Source organism: Schistocerca gregaria, chromosome X (assembly GCF_023897955.1).
Source record: "Schistocerca gregaria isolate iqSchGreg1 chromosome X, iqSchGreg1.2, whole genome shotgun sequence".
In the NCBI taxonomy this organism is placed as follows: domain Eukaryota; kingdom Metazoa; phylum Arthropoda; class Insecta; order Orthoptera; family Acrididae; genus Schistocerca; species Schistocerca gregaria.
Genome location: NC_064931.1, coordinates 170,320,020 through 170,344,804, shown reverse-complemented (window position 1 = coordinate 170,344,804; position 24,785 = coordinate 170,320,020). Strand labels below are relative to the sequence as shown.

General features: G+C 40.6%; 1 non-coding gene across 1 annotated transcript; it reads left to right on the top strand.

The window, feature by feature from the left end:
• The first annotated feature begins 4,351 nt into the window (after positions 1-4,351).
• On the top strand, positions 4,352-4,426 carry Trnas-cga (transfer RNA serine (anticodon CGA)). The gene has a single exon. It is a non-coding gene; the product is annotated as a tRNA-Ser (tRNA).
• The last annotated feature ends 20,359 nt before the right edge of the window (positions 4,427-24,785 follow it).

The following is a 24,785-nucleotide window of genomic DNA, read 5'->3' as shown; positions in this document are numbered from 1 at the left end:
TGTCTCCATACCCGTACACGTCCATCCCCTCGATATAATTTGGAACGAGACTGGTCCGACCAGGCAACATGTTTTCGGCCATCAAAAGTCCAATGTCGGTGTTGACGGGCTCAGGTGAGTCGTAAAGCTTTGTGTCGTGCAGACATCAAGAGTACACGAATGGGCCTTCGGCTCAGAAAGTCCGTCTCGGCGATGTTTCGTTGAATGGTTTGCACGCTGACACTTTTTGATGGCCTAGCACTGAAATGTGCAGCAATTTGCGGAAGGGTTACACTTCTGTCAAGTTGAATGATTCTCTTCGGTCATCGTTGGTCCCTTTCTTGCAGACTCTTCTTCCGGCCGCAGCGATGTTGGAGATTTGATGTTTAACCAGATTCCTAATATTCACGGCACACTCGTGAAATGCTCGTACTGGAAAGTCCCCACTTTATTGCTACCTCGGACATGCTGAGCCCCATCGCTCGGCGCCGACTATAGCACCATGTTCAAACTCACTTAAATCTTGATAACCCGCCATTGTAGCAGGAGTAACCGATGTAGCTACAGCGCCAGATACTTATTGTCTTATATAGGCGTTGCCGACCGCAGTGCCGTATTCTGCCTGTTTACATATCTCTGTATTTCAATACGCATGCCTATACCAGCTTCTTTGACGCTTCGATGTATATTTGGTAACTATTTGTATGGGTTTGGTGGACCGCAGTAGCGCACTGTTTACAGCCCGTCATGCGTGGCAGTTACCTCCCATGTGCCTCCTGCCTCATCGGGTTTCTGAACGGGTTTCTGCACGGACTGACACTTCTACAGAGAGGGAAAGTGCTGACATTTTTACGGAGCCCGCGACACTGTAGGTAGTTGGCAGTGTGTTCCAGATGTAGGATACACCGGCCTGTCCGCTGCTACCTTAGGCGTATTCTGGGGAATGCCAAAGCCCATTTCGTGCATAACGTTCCCTTTCCCTGACCAGTTCGTGGTTTGTGTGGCTTTCTCCGAGAGTTTAGTACTGCAGTTGACCTCAAATTGGCAAGTAGTATTCCGTGTTTTAGTGCTGAGTTAATGGCGTGAAGCCTTTACAGATTGACAACATCCGTCAGTATGCAGTGGACTATACAAACAAACAAGAAACGACATTCTGGCGTGGTGTAAACTTCAACAAGGTTAAAATCAACGGAAGACTATCCTCAAAAAACAACAGTTTCTGGGGAAGGTAGCCATGTTTGCATTTCAGATAAAGCAGCAAATTAAGTTCGAAAACATTTTGTCAGCAAAAAGAAGCGGGCAAAAGAAACAGGTACCTCAGTTTCATTCGTTTACGTTGAGGGAGTAGGGAAGCTCTTCAATCGAGGCTACGACCGAGTAACAGTGTTACCATCGCACACGAGTGCGAAACAATTCTTACTTCAAAAATAGTTCAAATGACTCTGAGCATTATGGGACTTAACATCTGAGGTCATCAGTCCACTAGAACCTAGAGCTACTTAAACCTAACTAACCTAAGGACCACACACACATCCATGCCCGAGGCAGGATTCGCACCTGCGACCGTAGCAGTCGCGCGGTTCTGGACTGAATGTTACTATCGGACACGAGTGTGAAACAATCCTTACATCGCATTAGGCGAAGATATATGGGAAATACACAGGATCTCACCGATTCTGCAGAAACATTCTTCCAAAAAAATTGTTTACTGATGAATGATGATAGCAGTTTTTGTCTTGCAGATGATAGCAAAGGACCGAATGACAGAATACTGGTGTTTGCCAGCGAAAAAAGAAAAGTTTGTTAATCAAACTGATAATTATTCTTTGTAGATGGAACGTTCAAGATTTTGAGCAAGCAATCTGGACAGTCGTTTGTACTCCACGCCGACCTTAATAGTTCTTGGGAGGAAACAAATACCATTCCAGTCGTTAACGCTCCGCTGTCAAATAGAAAGGGAGAAATATATGAAAGTTTTTTTTGAACTATTAAAACTAACGCGCCTGGATGGAACCCTGCATCTATGATGATTGAATACGAAATTGCTATCGTCGAAGCAACCCTGGAACAGAGATTAGTGGTTGCAACTATCATTTTAATCGATGTTTGTGGAAACAAGTTCAGTGTTGTGACCTCGTTCCAGCCTATAAGTAAACCAGGGAAATACACTTTGCGTAAGAATGTGTTCTGCTTCAGCAGCTATAGACTACTTCCTGAAAAAATTTCATTCAAGTGGTTGATATATATGATACAAAAGTTGGCACTTATCTAAGAAAAAAAACAAAGTTTTGATAAATGGATTTTAATATTTTATCAAAAAATTAATGTTACTACAAGACACACACCAATTAAAATTCACAGGAATCATGAAGTTTCCCTTTGTTGCTTATATGAGGTTTCTTCTTGTAATTTCAAAATCAGGGTAGCCCTTTCTTGAATTTTCTGAGTAAAAGTTACTCACAACCTTCTTGAGGACGTGTAGTGGTAGGGATACTTGATTGTATTTCCTTGGAGCTTGTTGATTCTACTGAACACGACTTCGGTGTATTCCCTAAATTTATATTTACACAGTCAACAAGCAAAGTAATTGATTGCCAACGACTGGGTGCTAATTTCTTCGCTCCAGTTTCCCTGGAAATCTTGCAACATGCTTTTCTCAGTGTGAGTTCATGCCAAATTCGGGGAAAAGATGGTTCTCTTTGATGGTGATAGAAATCAAAAATTATCTTTGGCATCCTTTGGTGTGCCACAGCCTTTTACACAGTCCATATTTCAAATGTTTCTTATAGGGACGTGTAATACGGATACGCCGGCCGAAGTGGCCATGCTGTTCTAGGCGCTGCAGTCTGGAACCGCGAGACCGCTACGGTCTCAGGTTCGAATCCTGTCTCGGGCATGGATGTGTGTGATGTCCTTAGGTTAGTTAGGTTTAACTAGTTCTAAGTTCTAGGGGACTAATGACCTCAGAAGTTGAGTCCCATAATGCTCAGAGCCATTTGAACCATTTTGTAATACGGATACAGCAAAATCGTTTTGGGATCTAAGTTTAAACACTCCAAAGATATGAAATGGCCAATATATATATATTTTTTTAAATTGAAGTTTTAGGGTTGTGTCTCCCCTTAAAATGGAGAGCAGGTTTTTTAAAGGAATGAAAAGTAGGACGTTGTCGGATTAGGAACTTCAAAGCGGTCAGATGCATTAACATCAACGTATCTGTGCAGGATACTTAGTCTTTATGTTTATTGTATGCGATGGTGTCTTCATATGTTTAGTGTTATATGAATGTACTTCGAAACTTTGAACAAAACGAAAAAAATCAGTTTACAACAACATTACTACAGATTGAATGCAAAGGATTAAGGACACTTGGTAGGCGAACAGCGAGAAGCCGATGCGCAAAAATTTAAAAAAATTAAAAAACGCTTCTGAGCGATGTGACTCAAGAAAATATTCATGAGATGGGGGCAGAGAAATAAACATCTCAATAATTTTCGCAAAATTTTCGCTATGAGAATACAGTTTTGTTTTCAGGAGGAACACTCAACGAATGAATCTACAGTTACATCAAGTTACCATACTTCTTTTCAGCTTGCAGAGGGTTGCGCAGTTTCGCTAATTTCGGGTTATATTGACAGTGTGTAAACTCAGTTACAGCTAGAACTTGTACACCTACACTGTGAGGTTTGCGTGATTAGTTTCATAGCAAAATTAGTCTCGTAGATTTTTATTTCCTCATTGTAAATTTTCACCACTTTGCAAGTCTGTAGCTACGATTATGTCATTGTTTAGACTCACATGTACATGCTGCTTTTGATACGCAATGAAGAGAACGAAATCCATCCACAGAACCTCACTGGTGGACTTCAGCTTAAGAGCTTATCTTCGAATTAGCATTACTCGAAAAGTGGTACGGAACATTGATCCTTTAGTGAAAAGCAAAATAAGTAACACTCATTGACATTCTGTGTTTTTATGTTTAACGTTTAAATACAATGGTAACCAAATGTAAAGTTGTCATTTTAAATTTCGGCCTAAAACGGGAGTCATCATAACGCTGCAAAAGTGACAAGTATCTTACTTCCAGAATGAGATTTTCACTCTGCAGCGGAGTGTGCGCTGATATGAAACTTCCTGGCAGATTAAAACTGTGTGCCCGACCGAGATTCGAACTCGGGACCTTTGCCTCCGCTGCAGAGTGAAAATCTCATTCTGGAAACATCCCCCAGGCTGTGGCTAAGCCATGTCTCCACAGTATCCTTTCTTTCAGGAGTGCTAGTTCTGCATGTTTCGCAGAAGAGCTTCTGTAAAGTTTGGAAGGTAGGAGACGGATACTGCCAGAAGTAGAGCTGTGGGTACGGGCCGTGAGTCGTGCTTCGGTAGCTCAGTTGGTAGAGCACTTGCCCGCGAAAGGCAAAGGTCCCGAGTTCGAGTCTCGGTCGGGCACACAGTTTTAATCTGCCAGGAAGTTTCAGTATCTTACTTAGCTGCCCCCGTAGTTTTTGTGTCATCAAAATATTAGTAGAGAAGCGAATTTCATTGTCAGTTCTCATTACGTTGAATTTCATTTGCATTTCTCATTAATACAACAGGCTTAAAAATAAATTTGCCGCGAAACGCGTTGATGAGCCACCCTGAAGCAATATATGGTTACTCACTGCTGCGGTGTGAACGCCTGCCAGTTTCATGCAGTATACCATTACTGATTTAAGTGAAGACCAACACTAAGGACCTATTTACCTGAACCACTTGTTTGATACAGTTCACTATATCAGTTGCGCAACAGTTCTTAATTGAGTTTCGCAACTGTTGAGTGTATGAAGAACTCTGTTCGTTTAATTAGGATCAACATTTTACCAGAGCATTCAACTTGGAGAATAAAATATATCTGCATCGTTTCTGTTAGGAGGTTCGTTGATGGTTCAAATGGCTCTGAGCACTATGGGACTTAACTTCTGAGGTCATCAGTCCCCTAGAGCTTACAACTACCTAAACCTAACTAATCTAAGGACATCACACACATCCATGCCCGAGGCAGGATTCGAACCTGCGACCTTAGCGATCGCGCGGTTTCAGACTGTAGCGCGAGGTTCGTTGATGTTGAAGATGACACAGACCACTAAAAATTTGTTCCTCATTTAACAGACGTCGGCCAAATTATGTTTACGGTAGGAACACTTTTAACAAAAAGAAACTATATTTACCCAGCATAGATTTAAAGACTAAAGAGAAAGTTAATGTTGCAATAATTGATGTTTTTAATGCCGTAGTAGGACCCCATACAAGCAATGAGACAATAGTAAATTTTCGCTTTCGGGAAACAAATGAAACTTGAAAATTTGATAGATATTTGCAGTGAGGTTGATATGGTTATTACAAACAGATTATTTGAAGTTCCTGTTAGAAGGCTGTAAACATAGGAGTCACCATTCAAAAGACGATTTCAGATTAGATTATATAGTAATGAAGCAAAGTCACAGGAATCAAATAAAACCATACCACAGCTATTCGGGTCCACACACAGATTTGACCATACACTTGTGTTAGCCATGTGCAACGTTAGATTTAAAGATTTAAAAGAACTAAGAGATCTGTCATAAAGAGAGGGAGAATAGAAGGATTGCAAGAAGAAAGAATTGGGATGGCTTTTGAAGAAAGAACCAAGTAAAATAACTAATGGAAGTCGTGAGTCAATACAGTGGAATAATATCAAGATAGGATAATTGGAGCAACAAATGAGGCTTTAGAGAAAAAGAAACTGGAACACAAAAGACGGAAGAAGTACTACTCCTAGTTCAGGGAAGGAATAAGCTCATGGAGGAAAAGAATGTGGATGCCTACAAAAGAATTAAATGTCACATCACAATCAAATGCAGAGAAGGAAAAGAGAAATGAACAAAAACATCGCTGAAGAGATAGAAGAAGGTCAGAAAAATGGAAAACAGGACCAAGTTTATAAGAAATTAAGAGCCCTTCACTACAGACCGAGAGCGAAATCAGTAGTAGTTAAAAATAAAGGAGGAATGTTACTGATAGACAATGAAGAGATATGTGTTCGTTGGGAAGAATACACAGAAGAACTGTGTAATAATAAGGGCTTCAAGAGTGAAAGTAATCCAATTAAAGACATCACTGAGTGTGAAAGAGAAGTGCAAAGTCCTTCAATCATTAGACATCAAATGGAGTTGAGTAGATGGATAGAAGAATGATTAGTCAACTGTATCAGAACCAAAGCAAAAAAGTAAACATTAACAACATACGAAAAGAGGCCAAGATTAAAAAAGGAGTTAGATAGATACCCACTCTACCCAAATTTATTTAATGTGTTCATTGAGGAAGCTATACAGATAAGGATAGCATTGTATAAGATTTGCTGATGACATTCTAATAGTTGCAGACTTCGAAAAAGGAATGAGTAATATACTGGAAGTGCTATCAGTCTTAAACAGTGGAAGTTAAAAGTGAAGAAATGGAAAACAGGGTAATGGTTTATGAAAAATATAGGAGAAAGTAAAACCAATATAAAAATCGATGAGGTCATAGAAATGAGAGGATGAAACAATTTTGACACTTTGTTAGTATAATCTCAGCACGGATTTATAACTAAGAAAAACATTTTGACAAGGAATATTGATATACACTGACGAAAAACATCCGAAAACCAAGAAGGAGTTGTGTGAGATAAACGAAAGTTGGTAAGCGTGTTTCTACATCTGAAAGATGACCTCTATTTTAATTTCTGGCCAGTCGCATTAGACTGGCGCTAGTAGCGACAGTATGAGGATGCAAATCAGGATTGCTTGAAATATGTCCTGCAACGATCGTGGGCGTTAGCTATCTTTGAGGTTGGATGTAGTGACATGTTAGTCAAGAATTCCTTGAAGACGACGAAGCTATTGACAACTCACCAATTTTGAATGAGGTCTTGTACTACTGCTAAGAGAAGCTGGATGTTCCTTCTGCGATATTGCAGAAAGACCTGGCAGGAATAGAGCCACTGTATATGATTGGTGGCAGCGGCGGTTACGGGAAGGTACGGTCGCAAGAAGACCGAGCTCCAGCCGACCACGTGGCGCTACGGAGTGGGAAGGCCATCGTGTTCGGTGCATGGTTCTGTCGCATCGTCCGGTTTTCAGACAACTCAAATCTGTACTAATTACATGAAGCGGAGAGTTACTTTATGTCACAAGGTCTCGAAACCATGTAAAATATTAGTGCAGGACTATGTGATATCCACGCTCCTTCAAATAACTATGAATACCTGAGTGTATCTACATCTACATCTACATTCATACTCCGCAAGCCACCCAACGGTGTGTGGCGGAGGGTACTTTACGTGCCACTGTCATTACCTCCCAATTCTGTTCCAGTCGCGTATGGTTCGCGGGAAGAACGACTGTCTGAAAGCCTCCGTGCGCGCTCAAATCTCTCTAATTTTACATTCGTGATCTCCACAGGAGGTATAAGTAGGGGGAAGCAGTATATTCGATACCTCATCCAGAAACGCACCCTCTCGAAACCTGGCGAGCAAGGTACACAGAGCGCCTCTCTTGCAAAGTCTGCCACTTGAGTTTGCTAAACATCTCCGCAACGCTATCACGGTTACCAAATAACCCTGTGACGAAACGCTCTTCTTTGGATCTTCTCGAGGGACACCTTTATGCAGTTACCATGTGATGTACAGACTTACAAATACACTCCTGGAAATGGAAAAAAGAACACATTGACACCGGTGTGTCAGACACACCATACTTGCTCCGGACACTGCGAGAGGGCTGTACAAGCAATGATCACACGCACGGCACAGCGGACACACCAGGAACCGCGGTGTTGGCCGTCGAATGACGCTAGCTGCGCAGCATTTGTGCACCGCCGCCGTCAGTGTCAGCCAGTTTGCCGTGGCATACGGAGCTCCATCGCAGTCTTTAACACTGGTAGCATGCCGCGACAGCGTGGACGTGAACCGTATGTTCAGTTGACGGACTTTGAGCGAGGGCGTATAGTGGGCATGCGGGAGGCCGGGTGGACGTACCGCCGAATTGCTCAACACGTGGGGCGTGAGGTCTCCACAGTACATCGATGTTGTCGCCAGTGGTCGGCGGAAGGTGCATGTGCCCGTCGACCTGGGACCGGACCGAAGCGACGCACGGATGCACATCAACACCGTAGGATCATACGCAGTGCCGTAGGGGACCGCACCGCCACTTCCCAGCAAATTACGGACACTGTTGCTCCTGGGGTATCGGCGAGGACCATTCGCAACCGTCTCCATGAAGCTGGGCTACGGTCCTGCACACCGTTGGCCCGTCTTCCGCTCACGCCCCAACATCGTGCAGCCCGCCTCCAGTGGTGTCGCGACAGGCGCGAATGGAGGGACGAATGGAGACGTGTCGTCTTCAGCGATGAGAGTCGCTTCTGTCTTGGTGCCAATGACGGTCGTATGCGTGTTTGGCGCCGTGCAGGTGAGCGCCACAATCAGGACTGCATACGACCGAGGCACACAGGTCCAACACCCGGCATCATGGTGTGGGGAGCGATCTCCTACACTGTCCGTACACCTCTGGTGATCGTCGAGGGGACACTGAATAGTGCACGGTACATCCAAACCGTCATCTAACCCATCGTTCTACCATTCCTAGACCGGCAAGGGAACTTGCTGTTCCAACAGGACAATGCACGTCCGCATGTATCCCGTGCCACCCAACGTGCTCTAGAAGGTGTAAGTCAACTACCCTGGCCAGCAAGATCTCCGGATCTGTCCCCCATTGAGCATGTTTTGGACTGGATGAAGCGTCGTCTCACGTGGTCTGCACGTCCAGCACGAACGCTGGTCCAGCTGAGGCACCAGGTGGAAATGGCATGGCAAGCCGTTCCACAGGACTACATCCAGCATCTCTACGATCGTCTCCATGGGAGAACAGCAGCCCGCATTGCTGCGAAAGGTGGATATACACTGTACTAGTGCCGACATTGTGCATGCTCTGTTGCCTGTGTCTATGTGCCTGTGTTTCTGTCAGCGTGATCATGTGATGTATCTGACCCCAGGAATGTGTCAATAAAGTTTCCCCTTCCTGGGACAATGAATTCACGGTGTTCTTATTTCAATTTCCAGCAGTGTAGAAGTGCCCGCCACTCCCCTTTCTCTTTCATTGAGACACTCATGATCAATATGCAGTAGCTCCAACCTATTAGAAGTACAGCTCAATCATTGTGTCAAATTGACCTTCTTTGGGTACTTCAGCAAGAAGTCTCTTCGTCGGCTTCTTATCTGGGAATAAGAAGACGGTGAAGAGACTTTGTGCGTAAGCAGCTGCACCACCTAAACGTTGCAGACTACCTAAAGTTCGCAAAGAAGGAATGTTCTGTGTAATTGTTAGCAGCATTGTCGCACCAACATATGAATTAGCGAAACCACTGACAGCCCTTTCGTGGGAAAATGCCAGCACCACATACAGAATTCGGAGCATTTCATCCAGCAACTCCACAACTACTGACTGGGTCTAGAAGACCTCATTGTGAGCTTCGACGTGGTATCTCTCTTTATGAGGATACCCCCAAGAGACTCTAACCCTCATAGGACAGAAGTTTAGGCCAGCACTAAAGAAACAGTCTGAATTCTTGATTACGTCGATCTACTTTCAGATCGACGGAAATTACTACGAACAAACAGAGTAGCGACGGGCTGCCCCGCTATCATCAGTGGTGGCCAATAGGTTTGTCGAGGCATTTGAAGAAGAAATCTTGGAGTCGTCAGTTTACAAGTTATCGTGCTTTTTCCGATATGCAGATGATACGTTTGTAATCTGGCCGCACAAATGACACCAACTACAAGATTTCCTGCAACACTTTAATTCGCTACATCAGAATATGAAGTTCACGATGAAAATAGAAGAAAGCAAGCAACTTCCATTTCTGGATGGGCTCGTCAAGCGACGACCGGATGGCACACTAGGAGACAACGTCTACTAAAAACCAACACATACAGATATGTACTGGCATGCCTCCGTTTGTCATGCCCCTTCTCAACTAGGTGCCTTAATCACAGCAGTCCACAGAGCAAACTCAGTCTAGTAGCCGAGTTGTAGCAACTACAGGCCGTGCTCCGTACAATCGGTTACAGATACCGTCAGATACAACATGCCCTAAGATCGAAGAAATTGACACCATAGCCTGCTGAGAATGAAGAGAACCCTGTTGCCGCAGCCATTATCCATACGTCGGGGACACGCCAGTAGAAATCGGAAGAATACTCCGAAAATTTAAGGTGAAGTCTGTCTTCCGCCCACCAGACAAGAAGAAATCCTTGGGCTCAGTCAAGGGTGACCGAGGACTACGGGAGTATACCGCATCCCCTTTCTAGTGCGGGAAAATGTGCTTAGGCCAGACTGTCCGGACGGTACACGGACAACAAACAACCGACAAAGCCTACTGTGGCACAACACTGCATCTCGCACGGACATGCAACAGTGCAGCACCTTCTGGGACTATATTCTAAAAGAACAGGAATCCGGCTACATGACGAAAAATAAATAAAGACAGTTGTTTTCATTTAAGCACGTCTGGGACCCAGCACTGACACCGTCAACACAGCGGAAACCTTCGTGGAAATCCGCTCCCGTCACAGCAATGAAGAAGACGAGGACGCACTATTATCACACGCCGGCGGAAACCAGTTTCCAACGACGATCTCATCGCTGCTGAAGACTCTGGATCGAGTCCCGACGTTGTATTTTTCGCCCCCCGCCCGCCATGCCACACCCCTCCCCCTCCCCCCTCCCGCCATCGCAACAGGTCTGCACCCGGAGTCAGCCGGGTACAGGAGCTGTGGCCGGTTGGTGGGTGGAGTGGGAGATGGTGGGGGAGGGAGGGAATATAAAGGCAACGCCCAGCGGAAAACGATCACTACACTTTCTGGCACTGGACACACACCCAGGCTAAAACCCTGATCCTGACATCAACGGAATCCAAAGATCCAACACTGCATCCCACTCTAGCAAATCTCCAAAGAAATGTAGGCTAGTTAAACAAACTAGCACCCACCTATAAAATTCTATCATATTTCTATAACAATATGTTTTGCCTCATTCCATTTGCGTTCACCAAAAATTACTTTCACACATTGTACTATAATTTCACCTCTACTCCAAATTCTATTAACATTGTATATTACTCTAACATTTATCACATGCCTTCGTTACTTATTATATCTTATTATTTCATAAATTTTATTATCTTGTTGATATTTAGCCGACCGCGGTGGTCTTGCGGTTCTAGGCGCGCAGTCCGGCACCGTGCGACTGCTACGGTCGCAGGTTCGAATCCTGCCTCGGGCATGGATGTGTGTGATGTCCTTAGGTTAGTTAGGTTTAAGTAGTTCTAAGTTCTAGGGGACTGATGACCACAGCAGTTGAGTCCCATAGTGCTCAAAGCCATTTGAACCATTTGTTGATATTTACATTTTTGTTGATAGTTCGAACACATTAGTAATCTTTCACCATTTATTTTTATTATTATTCCTCACATCTTACTCCTTCTTTCAATGATCCGTATATTCACAATCAGAAAAATTATATTTAAAATTAAGTTATTCGTTGTATGAATCCAAATAAAGAAAAATGTTAAGAAATAAAACCGCACACCAATGGCCCCTATAGAGGAATCCGCTCTAGAGAGGCCCGTCCGAACTCATCAGAATACGAAAAGATGCAATCATCAGCAACTCCTGAAAATGGCACGAAGTCGACTTGCCAAAATATCGTGCCTTCTGAATTACGCTATCTGGACGAATATCCGTGAAATATGCAAAGTGTTCCTATGCCGAAAACACATAAAATGGCCTATAAAATATACTGGGTGATCAAAAAGTCAGTACAAATTTGAAAACTGAATAAATCACGGAATAATGTAGATAGAGAGGTACAAATTGACACACATGCTTGGAATGACATGGGGTTTTATTAGAACCAAAAAAATACAAACGTTCAAAAAATATACGACAGATGGAACTTTATCTTATCAGAACAGCAATAATTAGCATAATAAAGTAAGACAAAGCAAAGACGATGTTCTTTACAGGAAATGCTCAAAATGTCCACCATCATTCCTCGACAATAGCTGTAGTCGAGTAATAATGTTGCGAACAGCACTGTAAAGGATGTCCGGAGTTATGGTGAAGCATTGGCGTCAGATGATGTCTTTCAGCATCCCTGGAGAAGTCAGTCGATCACGACACACTTGCGACTTCAGTTAACCCCAAAGCCAATAATCGCACGGGCTGCGGTCTGGGGACCTGGGAGGCCAAGCATGATGAAAGTGGGGCTGAGCACACGATCATCACCATACGACACGCCCAAAAAATCTTTCACTCGTCTAGCAATATTGGGTGCTTTTTTTTTGTTCTAATGAAACCCCATGTCATTCCAAACATGTGTGTCAATTTTTACCTCTCTATTTATTTATTTATTTATTTAAATGTCAAGTTCCGTTGGACCAAATTGAGGATCAAATCTCCAAGGTCATGGAACGTGTCAGTACATGAACTTAAAACATAAAAAGTAATAACAGATAAAAATAAATGTTCATGAACTTGAAAGAAAATCAGTACACAAGTTTAAGCAAACGCTATCAGCAATACAATGAGAATCATCTTAATTTTTAAAGGAACTCCTCGACAGAATAGAAGGAGTGACCCATGAGGAAACTCTTCAGTTTTAATTTGAAAGCACGTGGATTACTGCTAAGATTTTTGAATTCGAGTGGCAGCTTATTGAAAATGAATGCAGCAGTATACTGCACGCCTTTTTGCACAAGAGTTAAGGAAGTCCGATCCAAATGGAGGTTTGATTTCTGCCGAGTATTAACCGAATGAAAGCTGCTTATTATTGGAAATAAACTAATATTGGTAACAAGAAACGACAATAAGGAATATACATATTGAGAGGCCAATGTCAAAATACCCAGACTCGTGAAAGAGATCGACAAGAGGTTCGTGAACTCACACCACTTATTGCCCGAACCGCCCGTTTCTGAGCCAAAAATATCATTCTAGAATGGGAAGAGTTACCCCAAAACATAACACCATACGACATAAGTGAATGAAAATAAGCAAAGTAGACTAATTTACGTGTCGAAATATCACTCACTTTCGATACCGTTCGAATAGTGCAAATGGCAGTATTAAGTCTTTGAACAAGATCTTGAATGTGGGCTTTCCACGACAGCTTACTATCTATCTGAACACCTAGGAATTTGAACTGTTCAGTTTCACTAATCATATGCCCGTTCTGTGAGATTAAAACGTCAGGTTTTGTTGAATTGTGTGTTAGGAAATGTAAAAACTGAGTCTTACTGTGGTTTAATGTTAGTTTTTTTTTTTCTGCAAGCCATGAACTGAGGTCATGTACTGCTCTACTAGAAACCGAGTCAATGTTGCACACAACATCCTTTACTACCAAGCTAGCGTCATCAGCAAACAGAAATATTTTAGAGTTACCCATAATACTAGAGGGCATATCATTTATATAAATAAGGAACAGGAGCGACCCCAACACTGATCCCTGGGGCACCCCCACTTGACAGTACCCCACTCAGATCCCACATCACAGCCGTTATCAACATTGTGAATAATGACCTTTTGCTGCCTGTTGCTAGAGTAAGAGGTGAACCAATTGTGTGCTACTCCCCTTATTCCGTAATGGTCCAACTTCTGGAGCAATATTGTGTGATCAACACAGTCAAATGCCTTTGTTAAATCAAAAAATACTCCAAGCGTTCGAAACTTTTTATTTAGCCCATCCAGTGCCTCACAGAGAAAAGAGAATATAGCGTTTTCAGTTGTCAAACGACTTCTAAAGCCGAACTGTACATTTGATAGCAAATCGTGTGATATAAAATGATCAATTAACCTTACATACACAGCCTTTTCGATAACTTTTGCAAACACTGATGGTATAGAAATGGGTCTAAGTTATCTACATTATCCCTTTCTCCCTTTTTATAAAGCGGCTTTACTACTGAGTACTTTAATCGCTCAGGAAACTGACCATTCCTAAAGAAAAAAATTAGAAATATGGCTAAATACAGGGCTAACATGTGCAGCACAGTACTTTAATATTCTGCTAGACATTCCATCATAACCATAAGAGTCCTTAGTCTTCAGTGATTTGATTATTGTCTCACTCTCCCTCTTGTCTGTATCACAGAGGAGTATTATTTCAGACGTCAATCTCGGAAAGGCATTTGCTAAGAAATTTATATGATTTCCTGTAGATACTAAATTTTTATTTAATTCACCAGCAATGACAAGAAAATGGTTGTTAAATACTGTACATATATCTTATTTATCAGTTACAGAAATAATATTACTGCAAACTGACTTTATATCGTCAACCTTGTGCTGCTGACCAGACACTTCCTTCACAACTGACCATATGGCTTTAATTTTATCCTGTGAAATAGCTATTCTATTTGCATACCACATACTTTTTGCCTTGCTAATAACGTTTTTAAGCACCTTACAATACTGTTTGTAATCGGCTACTGTAGCTTGATTGTGACTACTTCTAACATTTTGATATAATTCCCGCTTTGTTCTACATGATATCCTTATCCCACTAGTCAGCCAACCGGGCTGTCCATTACTGCTAGTACCCTGTTTAGAATGTCCTAATGGAAAGCAACTCTCAAAGAGCATGAGAAATGTGTTATGGAAAGCATTGTATTTATCATCTATATTATCGGCACTATAAACATCTTGCCACTCTTGCTCCTTGACAAGCTTTGAAAAAAAACTCTATTGCTGTTGGATTAACTTTCCTACGTAGTTTGTAATTAAATATGACATTGGTTTGAGTACAAAAACCTTTTAGTGTTAAAATTTGTGCATCATGGTCTGAAAGGCCATCACCCTTTTACTAACAGAATGACCATCTAGTAATGAAGAATGAATAAAAATATTGTCTATGACTGTGCTACTGTTCCCCTGCACCCTAATTGGAAAAAACACAGTTTGCATCAGATCATATGAATTTAGGAGATCTACCAACATCCTTTTTCTTGCACAATCATGTACAAAATTAATATTGAAGTCACCACATATAACAACTTTCTGGTACTTCCTACAAAGTGAATCAAGAACCCTCTCTAACTTAAGCAAAAATGCTCTGAAGTCGCAGTTAGGGGACCCATAAACAACAGCAATTAGAAGTTTAGTTTCACTAAATTCAACTAATGTTGCACAACTTTCAAATATCTGTTCAGTGCAGTGCCGTGATACGTCTATGGACACAAATGAAATACTGTTTTTTACATACAGAGCGACTCCCCCACTCCGCAAGGAACTGCTTGAGAAACAGTCAGCTAATCTGTAGCATGGTAAAGGAAGCCTCTGAATTATCAAATTATTTAAGTGGTGCTCTGATATAGTGTAACAATAATTTCAGAGTTAACATCTATTAGCAGTTCACTAACTTTATCTCTAATACCTCTTATATTTTGATGAAATATGCTAATTCCTTCTCTACTTGGAAACATTACTTCCTGTGGAGGTGAGCCCTTAGTTAGAGGTACTTCCTTTAAGCAGGTATACCTATCAGCTGACTTCAGTCTAAAAAAGGTGCAGCTCTAACACCAACTACTATAGGAATTTTTTCATGAGTGATATCACTACCACCACCACCCACTACACTGTCACCTATAAGCTTAGCCAGCATCCCCTTCCCATGCCTATCTACATTATTCTGTGGTTTATTAAGTTTACAAATTTATACTGACTTTTTGATCACCCTGTAGATTTATACAGTGTTTTTTTTTAAATTATTCACACTCTTACATCTTAACGTAAGTCACTTTTGTCCCAAGACATTTATAAAGTTGTAAATTTGTTTGTATGTTAGTCTGCTTTCTGTTTATAAAATCTAATCCAAGGTTATAGCATACAAGCCATAAAATTATGCTTTTCCTAATACTAATCCCAGCTTTATATCCCTGTCAAACATTTGTGTCTGAAATATAACGAATACTCCATTAGCTTATCTATTGCATAATAATAACTTTCTCACTCTAAACAATCAATCCACTCAACATATATAATGAAGCATATCATAATGTTGGAACGCGCTCACCATAAGAGTACCTCTATTCAGTCATTAGTCTTCAATCGCTGAGAATGCTCCTGTAAATATTCTTCTTTTTCTTTCGTTCAGTGAACAGACAGATCGCCTGTTCTGTTCGAAGGAGAAGTTCACGTAAGCGTTCCAAAAATTGTTCCGACGGACACATTATACAACTAATTGTAACAACCCAAGGGATAATTCTACTACAAAGATGCATTTGCGAGAAAGGTGAGAGAAGACAGCTGGACGAGTTGACCGCAAAACATGTGAGTACAGGATCATAAGTATGTCGCGTATATGTCTGTGAAGAACCGCAGAGAATCATCTGCAGCACTCCACTTACAGCACAATGGCCCTGCCTTGCCTCCACCGTTTGCTGGCATCTTCTGCACCAAGCACTGTGTGCACACATTCTTTTGTTCAGGATGTATGAATATAGTCATTTATAATGAGTATCACTTAAGTCTACACTTTAAGGAACTGTTTTCCCTGTGTCCACTATAAACCTTCGACACGATGGCCGTTGAAATACCGAACACCAGGTACCTTTGTTACGGAAGCGCCCATCATAAAAGCACCAACAATTTTCCTACGTTCCAAGTCACTTTGCTCTTACATAAAGCACTCACAACTACATAGAACTCTGTTCTGACCTCGACTGACACTTACAACGTATTCACGACATTGCATAGGTGCCGTTCGTAGTCAAATTAACAGCGTAATGTGCAGGATTGAGTAGCGTCTGCATTTATGTTCAAGCATGGTTCAAATGGTTCAAATGGCTGTGAGCAGTATGGGACTGCTGAGGTCATCAGTCCCCTAGAACTTAGAACTACTTAAACCTAACTAACCTAAGAACATCACACACAGCCATGTCCGAGGCAGGATTCGAACATGCGACCGTAGCGGTCGCGCGGTTCCAGACTGTAGCGCCTAGAACCGCTCGGCCACCCCGTATGGCATTCAAGCATGCATTGTAGTGTGTCCATATTTTTGTCCAACCTCTGTATTTCTTTACCATATTGATCGTTTCTTATTTTGCAACTTAGTAGAACGATTTCATAGTCTTACGATTGTCTTGTAAGCGGGCAACACATTCAGAAGCTTATGAACAAATATTGTGGAGCCTTCACAATCAGAGTTGTTATTGACAGAAACTATTGTTGTATGGTTTTCCAATTCTCATAGATATTGGGGACTTATCCTCGTTTCATCCCTGACTTGCTTCACACAGTCAACGTGTCGGCAACGTTTGAAAGTTATTTATTTATAGGAAAAAATCTAGTTTCACTGATCTTCAGCTGTCCTTCTGCCGCTGGCTGGGTGAGCCAGTTCTCAAGGTCATAGGAAATGCAAGAGCATGAAACTCCCATTAGAACCATAATTAGTAAGAAACTGTGATGTTACAAATAGAGTTGCGCTCTACCAAAACTTTGGGTCTGAGCAGTCACGCCATTCTTTTGTAGGGATTACTGAAAGTCAGATTGCGTTGCGCCAAAAATATTGTGTGTCAGTTTAAGCACAATCATGTACAATTTTTCGAAGGGGACGTTTCATATGTCGACCCTTAGCCGAGGATACCTCACTGGAATCTTCTGATTTTTTCTTGTATTTTGTGTAATTAGTGTAGATTTAGTTTATTGCTAGCGCGTAATTATAGAGAGAATCTCCTTTGTAGTTGCAGTCTTTCATTGTTGTATAGTAAAACAGTTGTGGCATGCATGTAGATTTGCACCAAGTATTCCGCAGCTGCGCTTGCAATTAACTAGATATTATTCTCAGTGCTATGTTAATGTGTTTTCTTATTTTTGCTCTTCAAATTGTGCTTCTCTGTGTTATCGTGTGAAATATTGTGACAATTATGGCTTGTGAAAAACGTAATACTAGGCTCCAAAATAAACTGAGAAATGACGGTGAAGACGAAAGCAGTGTGTTAGCGAGACCATGTTCAAAGTGGTAATTTGGTAATTGTGCATAGGGAAAAGGAGCGGGCTGCAAATAATCGCGTAGGCAGTGAAACAATTAGTGAACAGGGAAGCATTATCGATCGATCGGTCGGCAACAGCTCGCCTCAGGATTCCGAAATGACAGGACACAATCTTGCAAATACTGTAGATTCAGGTTTTGCGTCCTCACCGTTTTCTCAAATAAGTCAAGACACATTTTCTGTTTTTCAAACTGCGAATATTGCCGGTTCAAATGCATTGCCGAATAGCACTGAGGAACATGTTTCAGACACCAGTGCATTGTTATTACAATTAATGCAAAAAATGGGACAAACGCTTCAAAAGTTAGACACCTTGGAACAAAATCAGAGACAAACACAGCAAAAGCTTCAAAAGTTAGACACAATGGAACAAAATCTTCGGAAGTTAGACACCACACTTGAACAAACACGTGAAGATTAAACTACTGAGTTGCATAACATTGAATCGAAATGTCAAAAAATATGTAATGACGTAAAAACACAAATTTGTGAGCATTTTCAACCTATTTTTTCGCGGCATGAAAATGCATTACAGAATCACGAAGCAGCCATAAAATTACTGCAAACTATTGTTCGTGAAAATCACGACACCTTGCAAGCTAAAATGGACTCAGTTGCAACCACCGATTCGGTTACGCAACTTGCAAGAACTCAGGAAAACTTAAAGGACACAGTAGATACGATTTCAACACAAATGGACGCTCTGAAACGTGGTTCAGAAAAACACACTGAGGAAATGTGTTCACTATCGGAGAAAGTAGCCGAACTTTCGGATCAGTTCACTAATTTATCTGCAAAGGTAGATGATGATATGAATGACACAAGACCTGTAGCCATCACTGACACAGAAGAGTATGAACAAACTAAGAAATTCAAACAAAATCAGAATCAAATTAATACGCAATACAAAAGAGAAAACCGGGAAGTACAAGATCAGTTGACACAGGTAATACAAAAATTACATATTTCAGAGGACACTCGCGCTTCAACACGTGAAGACGAACTTAGAAATACGGAAAAGCCACAAAATAATAACACAGGGCATTTCGGAAATCATGAAAGAAATTGGCAAAGTGCACCGAATTTTGAGATGGAACCGCCGACACGACGTAACAATGACCGATATGCTACTCGCCGTCACGATGATTTTGACTTTAAGCTGTTCATTACTGCTCGTAAATTAAAAACATTTAAGAATTCTGGCAACGACATTCATCCACAAGCGTGGCTCCATCAACTCTCTCATTGTTTTCCTCCCAACTGGTCATTAGAGCACAGATTAGAATTTATGTGTGGCTACTTGGAGAATGAACTAGCTGTAAGAATGCGATCGGTCATTCACGATTGTCACAGTGAAGGAGAATTTTATCATGCGTTCCTCTCAGCATATTGGTCTCAAGCTACACAAGACCGAGTAAAAAATAGCATCATAATGATGAAACGTTTCGAACAGTCTGAATTTTCCAGTCTTGTCAAATATTTCGAAGACATGTTACATAAGAATCAGTATCTTTCAAATCCATACAGCCCCTCAGAACTTATTCGCATTTGCTTAATCAAATTACCTGAACATTTACGACAGATTAACTTAGCAGGACGATGCAAAGACGACATTGAAGCTTTTCAGGGACTGTTACAAGAATTGGAAATTGAGACTGACAATCGCGGAACGCGAAAACAGGAGCACAACAATTACAGGTCACACCTGTCACAATTCCGCGATGACAGAAATAATACACGACAAGGCTATTCGTACAACGTAAATCGTGACCAAAACAGACACCAACCGTATGACAACCATTGGCAGAGTAGTAATAATTACAGGGAAAGATCACCTCTCCGCGGTAATGACTATCACAGAGACAATCAGAGAAACAGATAATATGGGAACCAAAATAAATATTATCATGGGTGACAGAATAACTTTAGACACAAAGGTCCAGCACTCAGTTACGATTCAGGGAGAAATTCCCCACCACGTGACCGACAAGAAATTAATTACAGAAATTACCGTCATGACGACAGACCTGAATTGCATCAGAACTGGCGGGATTCAAACAGAGCAGGGCCCTCTCGGCAAGGTGAATTTGTAGAAGTTAGGTCTCCTAATCCCAATAACGACGCACGCCAACAAAGATATAGCAGACAATGACTCGCACCGCAGGCAGCCTTGTGCGCCGGCTGGCTCAGAGAAAAATAACATAGAGGCTCTTAAGCTTGAGAAAAATTCAAGTATTCTTTACCGACGTATACCGCATGATAATTGCGTTCAAGTTGAAACTTTGAGTACTATAAAGGGAAAGAGATTGCACCACATTTCACATGTAAAACCGTTTATTGAAAGATAATCTGCTTTATAACTTAGTCTCTGCAATAAAATTTTTCACTTCACGTTACTAGTATGCTTTGTCAGACTTAAGAAACTGTTACTATGCAACAATGTTTGAAGTTAAATATCCAGTCTAGAACCTAGGGAACATTTTTAAACAGAAATTACGAATGCATTGTTATAGTGAACAGACGACACAGTTGTTATTTGTACATTCTTGCTTGTTAGTTGCACGATTACCTAACGACTATAAGGCTCACATACGCAGAACATTTACCAGTACTTTCAATGAGATTTTAATGCAACATTTTGGTTTACTTGAAAATAATTTCTGGATTTAAATTACTTTCTGTGAGATACCAGATGACACAGTGGTTAGTATATGTGACAGCTACACGATTATATCACGACGCTACTAATGTGTGACACAATTTACATTGTGGTTTTGCGGTGTATCTGTTTTATATCTGCACAGTTTTTCTGAATTATTCTGGAAAGTAAAACATGTTTTACTAATAACTTTTGTGGTGTAGCTACAATGAGATAGCCTTTTCCGTAGCACAACAATACATTACATTATAGTACTTCCTTGATCACGATAAGGTACGTAATAACTACGATATCTATACGCATAGCATTTCACTTTTGTTTATCATGAGGTAAGTACATTGACTTCTGCAGAACTTAGCTTTCGGAGGACGATAACTACGGCACTTCCGCAGAGATTATCTTACAACACGACGCACAGTTTAGCGCTACAGTACACGTATTTGAGTAACTAATTTTGTACTTAAAACATTTATTTTTAAAGATATTTGAAGTACAAAGATACAAAGGTTTTCTGTGATACATTTCATTCCATTGCTGTAATCTGTAACACCTGAGGGTATTATTCATTAATCCTCAAGGGGGTACACGCCTACTTTGTGTACCATGTGTCTGGCAAGCACAAGGAGCCCTAGCTAATACGGTATTTGCTGATACAACTTTACACATCGGTACCGTATTTCTCTAACACATAATTACACAGCTATCTGATCATTTAAGTGGGAGAGACAAACATTTATTTTACTACATCAGTGACAGATGTTCACGTAATTACACCGTTGGATAACTTCACGCTTACGAAATTGTATTTTGTCTGTACTTTGTGAACTGTTCATATTTTTTCGGAACCATTGTGATATTATGAGAGCTTTGAATGATGTATTTGGTATGGGATCATGATTTTTAAAGTACGTTTGAGGTAGATGACAGTTTTGACATGAGCAGAGAATTTTTATTTTAGGTTTTGAAATTATTTGAGGATCTACGACGATTTTGATATTTGGCTGAGGTTTTATGATGTTATGATGACGATGTGTATTACGCTGTTGCGGTATGTTTACGATCAATGGGCTGATGCCATGTGAGGAATTTGATTACGCTTCGTATTTATTATGATGAAATATTGAATAAGTGTCTACGAATATGTATATGTATAATAAGGCAAGGAATAATGAGTAGTGGTTAATGATGTTGGAAAAGGATGTTGGAAACCAAGAATCGTGCTTTAAGAATTATGAAATGTGTGTACATGCGTGAATGTATTACAATGCTGTCGAAAAATTTTTGGACACTGTTATATTTATAGGATTTTATTTTCTACACGTTTGTAACGCAAATTCTCAACCGTGAAAATATTTTTACATGAGACTGTCACTGTAGCGGAAACTGCTGTTGTAAATATTTCGGTAGGAAAGGTAAGTGACCGTGACGTAATGCGTTGTGAGCGGCCAGGTGGGCCAGCCGCCTTGAGAAAAGTCATTAGTGTGTGCCTTTCAGATGCACAGGTGGAGAAAAGAGGAGGCCATTAACCTCGCTATTGACATTCCTTTGTAGAAAGCATCGCAAATACGACACGTCCAAACTTGAAAACATATGATTACACTGTGAAGCTCTTAAGTTATGATATTTACTGAAATGAAATGATGAGAAACATTTTATATCTATTGTGTTTCTAGCTGAGAGATTGCTCATTTTGTTAAATATCCAGTTTCTACCTGCACTGCACCATTGGTTAAAATAAAATTTAATAGATGTACTAATATCACTATTTTCTGTCTACAGACCCAGTAAAGAATCATTTTATGATGTACTTTCTTAGAAAAGAGAGCACAAATAGACATTTCCCTTCACAGGAACTGCAAAAATAATTTTTTTACGATTTGGTAACTTATCTGCTAGCGTATGTTCTCATGATGCATTACTCTAGTGTTAAGATGTGACATAGGTATTAAACATTTTTACTCTAATTTTTTTTTTTTTGATTCAGCTTTGTCATGTTTAGATATAAGTTACTGCATTTGCTGTTGCTGTTTGCCAGGCATAATGTTACTGAATTTGACTTTGTATTACTCTGTTAAGCCAGTTTTACTACGGATTTATTTTTCTTGTTTGCTGCGCATTGCCTTATATTAGTTGTAATATTGTTGCTTGCTTTGACAACTTCCATTTTTTTTATTGCCTTATATTAGTTTTAATATTGCCGCTTGCTTTGACAACTTCCATTTTTTTTCATTGCTGTTTGTATTAATTGTTTTGTGCTGCTGCATTGCCTCGTCCCTTAGTTTAGCATCTGAGCTCTGTAGCTTTAAGTTAGCTTAAGATGGGGTAGGCTATAAAAGAGAACGAGTTGTGATGAATTGGAAGAAATGCATTGAGAAGCTATAAGAAAATCATTTGGCCAAAAATGTAGTGTACAGTGGAGAAAAAATATTTTTGAAAGAGAATGTGAACAAAATACAGAAAGCATGCTTGGATAGGATATTTTTGGTGGAAACAAATGTTGAGATATGACGAAAGATCTACAGAATGAAGTTTTGGGTTGGACTGCAGTACCAAATGTCACACTGAAAACAAACCCTGTCCTGTATTTTGTGTTATTACGCTATGTGAATCTGTGTTTGTCCTGTCTTTATGTGTTTAGGTAATAAGATTTCAATTGTAGAATTTTTCTGATAATATGTTATTTTCTTTGTAGAGATGTTTAGACATTATTTATTCTGTTCTGTTTTAATGCTTATGGGTGAAGTTGATGTTTCAATAATTATTCTGATATTTTATGTATTTACTTATGTCATAATTCCTGTAACACTGATGTATATGTTAATTTCTATTGTTTTGTAAAGCCTGTATTACTACAAATGTTATCTGTATTGTTATGTTCTTTAATGATGTATTTTGTACCTTTGTTATTGTATTCTCATGTTATAAAATTGTAATTGACACCAGTTCATCAAATTAAGTAATTTGTAAATTACATTTCACTGCACATGTTTCTGTTGGTCCTAGTATATGGACAATATGTGAGAATTAGGGACTGATAGTGTATGCACATGTGTTGATAATTCAGGAAGGGATTGGATAACAGAATTGCTGGTTCTAAGGACATTTCAAACAAATTCTTTGTGAGTGCACAAGTGGTGGTTTATGAACTTGCTATATTGTCCGCAAGACTCTTCGATGGTGATTGTGCACCTGCACAGTCGCAACGGATGGCTGCTAGCCATCTCTACAAGGACTGTAATTGATCCGCATCTTTGATGACTCACCAACACCATTATTTCTACAAGGACTGCAGTGGGTCTGCACCTCTGGTGGCCCAACAATACCGTAATCTGTAACAGGACTACAGTTGCTGTGATGACCTACCTACCAATATTCTTCATAACTTCGACTGACTCTGTTGTGGACTGACTCTGTTGTGGGTATGCTCTGTTGTGGCCCATTACCTGTCTGCATGTCAAGAGTCAGCACTGTCTTTCCGTTGGAAGGGCAACACTACTTCTTCAAGACTGCATGGAAATCCACTACTTCCGTGTGCATTTTCTTTTACTACTCAGACTTTGAGAAAAACACTGCAATTTTACTTTGATGAATGATCAGGACTGTCTTTATGGACTGTGAGAAAATTTTAGCTTTTGACCAACATTGTATCGATAAGTGTGTGCATTTCATTTCTTTGTTATTGTAATTATGAAAAAAATTTTGAAATCTGTATTGGCCAGTGCCCAAAACAATATGCAAATTTTTTTGTGGGGAGCATGGGGGCTATGTAAGTAGGCTGTTTAGGTTTTTTTAATTGGTAACGCCGCCGCCACGTAGCGCTCTGTATGAAAATCACTGGCTGTGCCCTGTGCAGTCTGTGGCTGATTTGCATTGTGGTCTGCCATTGTAGCGTTGCTCAGTTGGAGGTGAGCCTCCAGAAATGGTGGATGTGGGGAGAGAAATGGCGGAGTTTCGAAATTTGTAAGACTGGATGTCATGAACTGCTATATATATTATGACTTTTGAACACTAGTATGGTAAATACATTGTTTGTTCTCTATCAAAATCT